This window comes from Anarrhichthys ocellatus, unplaced genomic scaffold (assembly GCF_004355925.1).
Source record: "Anarrhichthys ocellatus isolate YVR2014 unplaced genomic scaffold, GSC_Weel_1.0 scaffold270, whole genome shotgun sequence".
NCBI lineage: Eukaryota > Metazoa > Chordata > Actinopteri > Perciformes > Anarhichadidae > Anarrhichthys > Anarrhichthys ocellatus.
In genome coordinates, this window is record NW_022280295.1 from 74,715 (window position 1) to 81,255 (window position 6,541).

General features: G+C 42.6%; 1 protein-coding gene across 1 annotated transcript in view; it reads right to left on the bottom strand.

The window, feature by feature from the left end:
• Positions 1 to 6,018, bottom strand: part of LOC116401188 (collagen alpha-6(VI) chain) — a 58,962-nt gene extending 52,944 nt beyond the window's left edge. The window contains exon 1 of the mRNA XM_031879468.1: positions 5,908 to 6,018. The gene's annotated coding sequence lies outside the window, so the exon portion shown is untranslated. The remainder of the gene's footprint in view (positions 1 to 5,907) is intronic.
• Positions 6,019 to 6,541: the final 523 nt, after the last annotated feature.

Genomic DNA, 6,541 nt, shown 5'->3' on the forward strand with positions numbered 1-6,541 from the left:
CATGACAGGAAGTACAGGGACAGAGGAGGACGTAGAGGACAGTTTGTCTCCTGTCTGTATCACAGTTAATTTCCTCCTCATAAATAAAACGAGTGTACGCCAACTATAACACATATAATGGAACAATAAAATCAGTATTACTGGAAATGAGACTTGACTTCAGCTTTCACATCTGGACAATCAGCTCAGTGAACATCTGTCATCAGGACAGAAGGAACTCGGCCTCAGATCTGAAAAGATTGTCTTCAAACTTGGATGCTGAAATTTTATAGCTGCAGATGAATCTGATAAATGATCTTGCTAATATAGTCATAATTATTTGTTTACGTGTTAATTTAAATTTGAGGTTCAGCAAGGAGAATCAGAGGATCGGAGGTTTGATCGGGTCTGCGTGTCATTGTAAAAATGTCACAAAGCTTGTGAGTGAGTCTGGATGAGCGAGTGTAGAGACGGATGTTCAAACCCTCTGTAGAGGTTTCATGGATGCAGAACGCATTAAGACAGACAGACGTACGAGTCGTCAGTGATGCATCATGAGCGTTTGTTCAGAGGGAAAAGAGAGATGAGAAACAGCAACACAACCACTGATGCCAACTTTATAACGCCTATAATGTTCCCTCTTCTTCCTCCTCTGGACCAGAGAATCCTGCTGAATTCAAACCATTGCTGCCACACAAAAGCCGGAAGACTGTCGCTGTCCTCTGGTCTCTGCTCCAGCTGGCTCCGCTTACTGCCTAATAGGACCATTTCCTGTCATCTGTGAGCAGCAGACAGTCTGGAGAAATCACAGGTGGATAAGGAACGAGAAACTTTTTTAAATGTCTTGTGTGTTTGGTGCAACCCTGACCTCCTGCTCAGATACATACAACTAAAGACTCATTAACACTGATGTGATGCACACATTTATACTTGGACTGTAAAAAGCTCACATGATTGGGACGATGTTTCTGGAAACGACTTGGCCCTTTATAACATGGAGGTGTTCCTTCACGTCAGTCAAAGTCTGTTGTTCAAGGTCATTACCCAAATTATTGTTATTTAACACTATAGTAGTAAAATAAGACTAAAGTTACTAAAGTAACCCTCGAACAACGTCATTCAATAATGTGAACATTCGCGGGGAGTAAAAGAGTCAAAAGCTACCATTTAGTACCATTTGGGAAGAAGTCGTTCATAGAGAGGTCATTGTAGCGTTGTCGTTCATAAACTGGTCGTTCATTACATGGTTGTTTAGAGCGTTGTTGTTCATAACGTTGTCGTTCATAACGTGGTCATTTAGAGCATTGTTGTTCATAACGTGGTCGTTTAGAGCGTTGTCGTTTAGAGCGTTGTCGTTCGTAACGTGGTCGTTCGTAACGTGGTCGTTCGTAACGTGGTCGTTTACAGCGTTGTCGTTCATAACGTGGTCGTTTACAGCGTTGTCGTTCGTAAAGTTGTTCGTAACGTTGTTGTTCATAACGTGGTCATTTACAGTGTTGTCATCCGTAACGTGGTCGTTTAGAGCGTTGTTGTTCATAACGTTGTCGTTTAGAGCATTGTTGTTCATAACGTGGTCGTTTAGAGCGTTGTCGTTCGTAACGTTGTTCATAACGTGGTTGTTCAAAACGTGGTTGTTCATAACGTGGTCGTTTAGAGCGTTGCCGTTCATAACGTGGTCGTTTAGAGCGTTGTCGTTCATAACGTGGTCGTTTAGAGCGTTGTCGTTCATAACGTGGTCGTTTAGAGCGTTGTCGTTCATAACGTAGCTTAGAGCGTGGTCGTTCATAACATGGTCGTTTAGAGCGTGGTCGTTCATAACGTGGTCGTTTAGAGCGTGGTCGTTCATAACGTGGTCGTTTAGAATATGGTCGGAGCGTTGTTGTTCGGAGTGTTGTCGTTTTTTTAAAATCTTTACTGCAAGACAATAACTTCTTCACGGTGTCCATGAACTGAGAAACTGAACTGTGAACACAACATTTCCACTCTTGAATGTTTCTCTTGAACATATCTTTTTCTACTTTCCTGAAACTCGTTTACTCCTTTCTTCTCTCTCCTGCCAACAAACAACTGCATTTCCACCAAACTGTATATTATTATGTTACACATGGTGTACCATCACTCTAATGGAATCCCCCTCTGGCCGGGCTGAAAGGAAATGAAAGGAGAGTTGGAGTTGGATGTTTCCAGTTTCAGGTGCCTGCTGGTTTACTACCAACAGAACTCCAGGTGAAGCTGAGCTGTGATTCTTTACCAAGGTGCTTCGGATAAAGTTTGAAATGAAGCCGCTCTCTCTCCTCCAGTGTGAACGCAGTAAAAGTGACAATAACCAGGTCTGCTGAATGTGTACGCCTTGTTTTATGTGAGGTTGTTAAGGCAGAGCATGCCTCCATCAGTGCATGCAGGCACGTGTGTGTGTGTGTGTGTGTGTGCGCATGTATCAACATGTGTGCACGGCCACACCCCGCCCCCACAAACATGTTTCATGCCTGTGTTTGATTAGCTGCCAGAAGGCTGAGGAAACGGGGCTGAGTCTAATGTGAAGCATGTGAAGGTAATCAGAGCAGAGCGCTGCTGCAGCAGGCTGATTGAGAGGAAACGACTATTTATTTAGCCAGAGGTTCAAGAACGAGGGGCCTCGTTGTTTAGAGCCGAAACCAGGCGGACAGGACTGACTCAGTCACAGCTCTCTGGAGGCCAGTATCAGGATCAGGCTCAGGATCTGCACTGCTGACTGTATTACAGGTGATCCGGCAGGTGAACACACACAGTCTCCACATCCACATTGACTCATGCAGCCATCACAGACTTAAAGGCCAGGAGCTCGGTGACAGTGACTACATAACGGCCGAGTGGAGACTGCTAGCGAGCTAACCGTTAGCTCCTGGTGTTTTGTTCCCCACAACGTACTTTACTTTGTCAGTTAATCAAGATAATAATCAGATTAATCAGTGATGAAAATAATATCTACTGAGGGACAGTAATGAGCTGAATGAGGAGCATCTCAGCTGAGCTTCTGGGGGACGGTTTGATCCTTTAAAGGTTTAGCAGGTCCAGTTTTTACTTATTATTATCGTCATTAGCAGCACGTTTCTAAAGCCTCGACCACAAAGAGGTTTCTGTAACAACGCAAACGTAAAGTCCAGCTCTCAGATCCATTTGTAAAAGATCACAACTATCGAGCAGTTCAAAACTCACACAAACCTTCTTAAATGAGAAAAGCTTGTTAAAAGAAGAAGTAACTCTCTGCAGGTCCAACGAGGACCCTGAACCTGATCTTCCACACGTCTGAACCTCTGAGCACCGCTAACTGCTGTCATGCTCCTCAGCTCATTTAGCACAGATTGTCTCACCTGACAATAACAACACAGAGTTCCACTACATGGTGAACATTTGTTCTAGTTTCAGGTTGTTTGGGTTGGAGGGACGGGAACCTGAACAACAATACGTAGGTTTGAATTTCTAGATGATCAGTTCTATGATGAATGAACACAAGACCAGGACTAGAGATTTTGTAGGACAGATAGTTTCGGTCTCCAACACGTTCTCATCTGACACTTTGTCAGAGCGCTTAGTTTCTAACCATGAACCTCCACTTCCACCTCCAGTTCAGACAAAAGCACTGAGTTTACGAGAAGCATCGTGGTTGGAATACGTCTGTAAACTAAGTAAAACATAAACAGTAACTTCACGATAACTAGAACGTTGGTCTCCTGTGTTTGTCTGAATTATGTTTGAGGGTTCAGACAAAGTCGTTATCTAACGAGCTGTGAATGAGAACGAGATCAGGAGAAATCAATGATATTTTAGAAAGGCCTCCGTACACATGGTCATCTCTACCGGTCACATGTTAATGTAGAGGAACAATGTTTAAAAAGAGAACTTTAAACGCGTTGTCAGTAAGAAGCTTCAATTTCTGTAAATATCTTTTTCAAACACAAAAGACATAAAGTTCAATAGTTCATGTGATGATAAACTTAACTTAAACTGTCAGTCAGTTTTAAGAACCGTTGAGAAAACGATCAGCAGATGAATCGATAAGAAAGAGAGAAAAGTAGCTTCTAGATGAACATGAAATATAAACATACTGCACGTTGTATTCCTCTAACAACAGATGAGATGATTCTCCAAAGAATAAAACCGATCCGAGAGCAGCACCATGGAGGTCCGTCAGAGAGCAGAACCTCTACATCTCATCGCTTGTGGAGAACACAAACATGTGTCGGTCTGTCTTAATGTTTGGAGAAGGTGAAGCTGGAAGGTCCAAGGACACCTCGGCTCCGCGGGGCTGATTGCTCTGTTTGAAAGGCAGATGTTTGTGCTCTGGATAATCTAAACGGAGGAATTCATTTTTTCAACGTATGGAGACCATGTTTGGACCGGCGCTGATGGAAAACAGCCACGACAGCTCAGTGAGGAATGTGAACAGAATGTTCCATCAGACAAACATTCAGCCGCCGCTGACGAGTCCAAGAACCTAATCCGGACAAGAAAATAGAAACGGGTTTAATAGTATGAATAATTCATCTGTGAGCAGAGACAATATCCAGGAATGTGGGAGTGGACCTGAGTCCAGAGAAGCTGTTTTAATCTCAAAATTTAATCTCACCAAAGATGATGATTCAGCAACATTAACTTGTGTGGCATCGAACCAGGAACGTCACCATGACCGCTGGTCCACCAGGACACGCCTCAGCTTCTCATCTCCAACAGTAGCTTCTTATCTCGTGCTTTTTTTTAGACGCACATTAAAGTCTAAATACTTTCAACAGGCAGCCAAATGAAGCCAGAGGCGGGCTTTGAGACAACTCAACCACTGACTTCCTGTTCAGCTGCTGGTTGATGCTATAGGGTTAGCTAGCTAGCTGGAGGGGTCTGCTGGTTTTAAAGGAGTCTTCTGTGGTGGACCGAAGGGTCAAAGGGTGTCCAAAGGGTCAAAGGGTCAAAGGGTGGGACGTAACCAGTACAGAAAGGATCAGCTGATCAATGTATTAGTCGAGCATTGATTCATTATTAATGAAGCACAAACAGCAAACATTGTCTGGTCCCAGCTCCTTATTTAACATCACAGTAAGCTGAATATCTTAGCTTTGCACCGTTCAGACGTCAGCTGGACATTTGACGGTTATAATAAAACTGACGAATAAAAATAACCTTTTAATGAACTCCACAGATTAAGACTGCTGCGAGGAGACAAAACCAGTGGTGAAATATTTGCAAAGAACTTTTTATTTACGGGGAGATGTGGTAGTTATAGTAGACATAATTAGCATTTTAGCAGCATTTATTATTGTTTTCATAAAGTGTATTAATAAAAAACAAACAGTTAAATTTGGTAAGAACTGTTCAGAGATGATAATAAGATGCAATGAGTTTACTTAAAGCCTCCACAGAGAGTCGAGCTGCAGGCTGAGAAGAAGGAATCCACTTTGTTTAGTCTGGACTGTCAGGCTGAACCTGCTGTCATCTTAAAGGTTGGAACTGATTCATTCTGTTTCTACTTAGTTTCATGCTTTGTTTGTTTGTGAAATGAAGAATGCTAGAAAAGGGAACGTTGAAGACAATTAAGAGTAAAGATGTAAAATAGGCGGCTAAAGAGAAACTTATATCCTGACAATATCTGCAGGAAGTTCCTCATTAGGGAGTTCCTCATTAGGAGTTCCTCAGCAGATCTTTGAGGCAGGAAGCTGATTTAGTAATTATCTCTTGAAGCAAACTAACACCCACAAACTCACGAATCAACTATGAGCTCCTACAAAGAGAACACGACTGCAGGAATAAAGCACCAAAGAAGAAGAAAAGTGACTCATTGGTTTTATGGCTCATTTAGAGTGAACGTATGTCACAGGATGAGGAAGACGATGATGAGGAACTAAACCACTGTGACACATTGTTGACTCTCAGCTGCGAGTGTTAGTGATGACGTCATACCTGGAACGGGTTCAGCGTCTGGCTCAAAGGCACTTCAGCAGGACAGGAGAGCACAGAGTCTGAAGATCCTGAAGGAGACCAGAGAGATGGACATCATTAATACTGCTACTACTACTGTAATACTACTGTACTACTACTTTAACACTACTGTAATACTACTGTAAATCTGTAAGACTACTGTAACTATTAATACTACTGTAATACTACTATAATACTACTAACTATTAATAGCATTAAATCTGGTTTAAGTACTATTTATCAGATCGTTAAACGATGAATCCTTGAACACAGGTTCATAGTTGGGGCTGGCTCAGGTTCATAGTTGGGGCTGGCTCAGGTTCATAGTTGGGGCTGGCTCAGGTTCATAGTTGGGGCTGGCTCAGGTTTTCCTTGGTCCAACTCCTAGATATGCTGCTATAGACCCAGACTGCTGGGCCTCTCTCCTCCTCTTCCTCTTCATCTGTATATATCTATATATGTCTGTAGAGTTTTTCAACATTGTCAGTGTGTTTTTTCTAAAGTTGTGGTACTGATCCGTCAGCACAAACAACAGTGTAAACAGAAGCAAAGTGACTTCCTGATCTGAGAAACAGGAAATCCATCAGTCATCATTGAGCATCAGTGGATTTGTGTT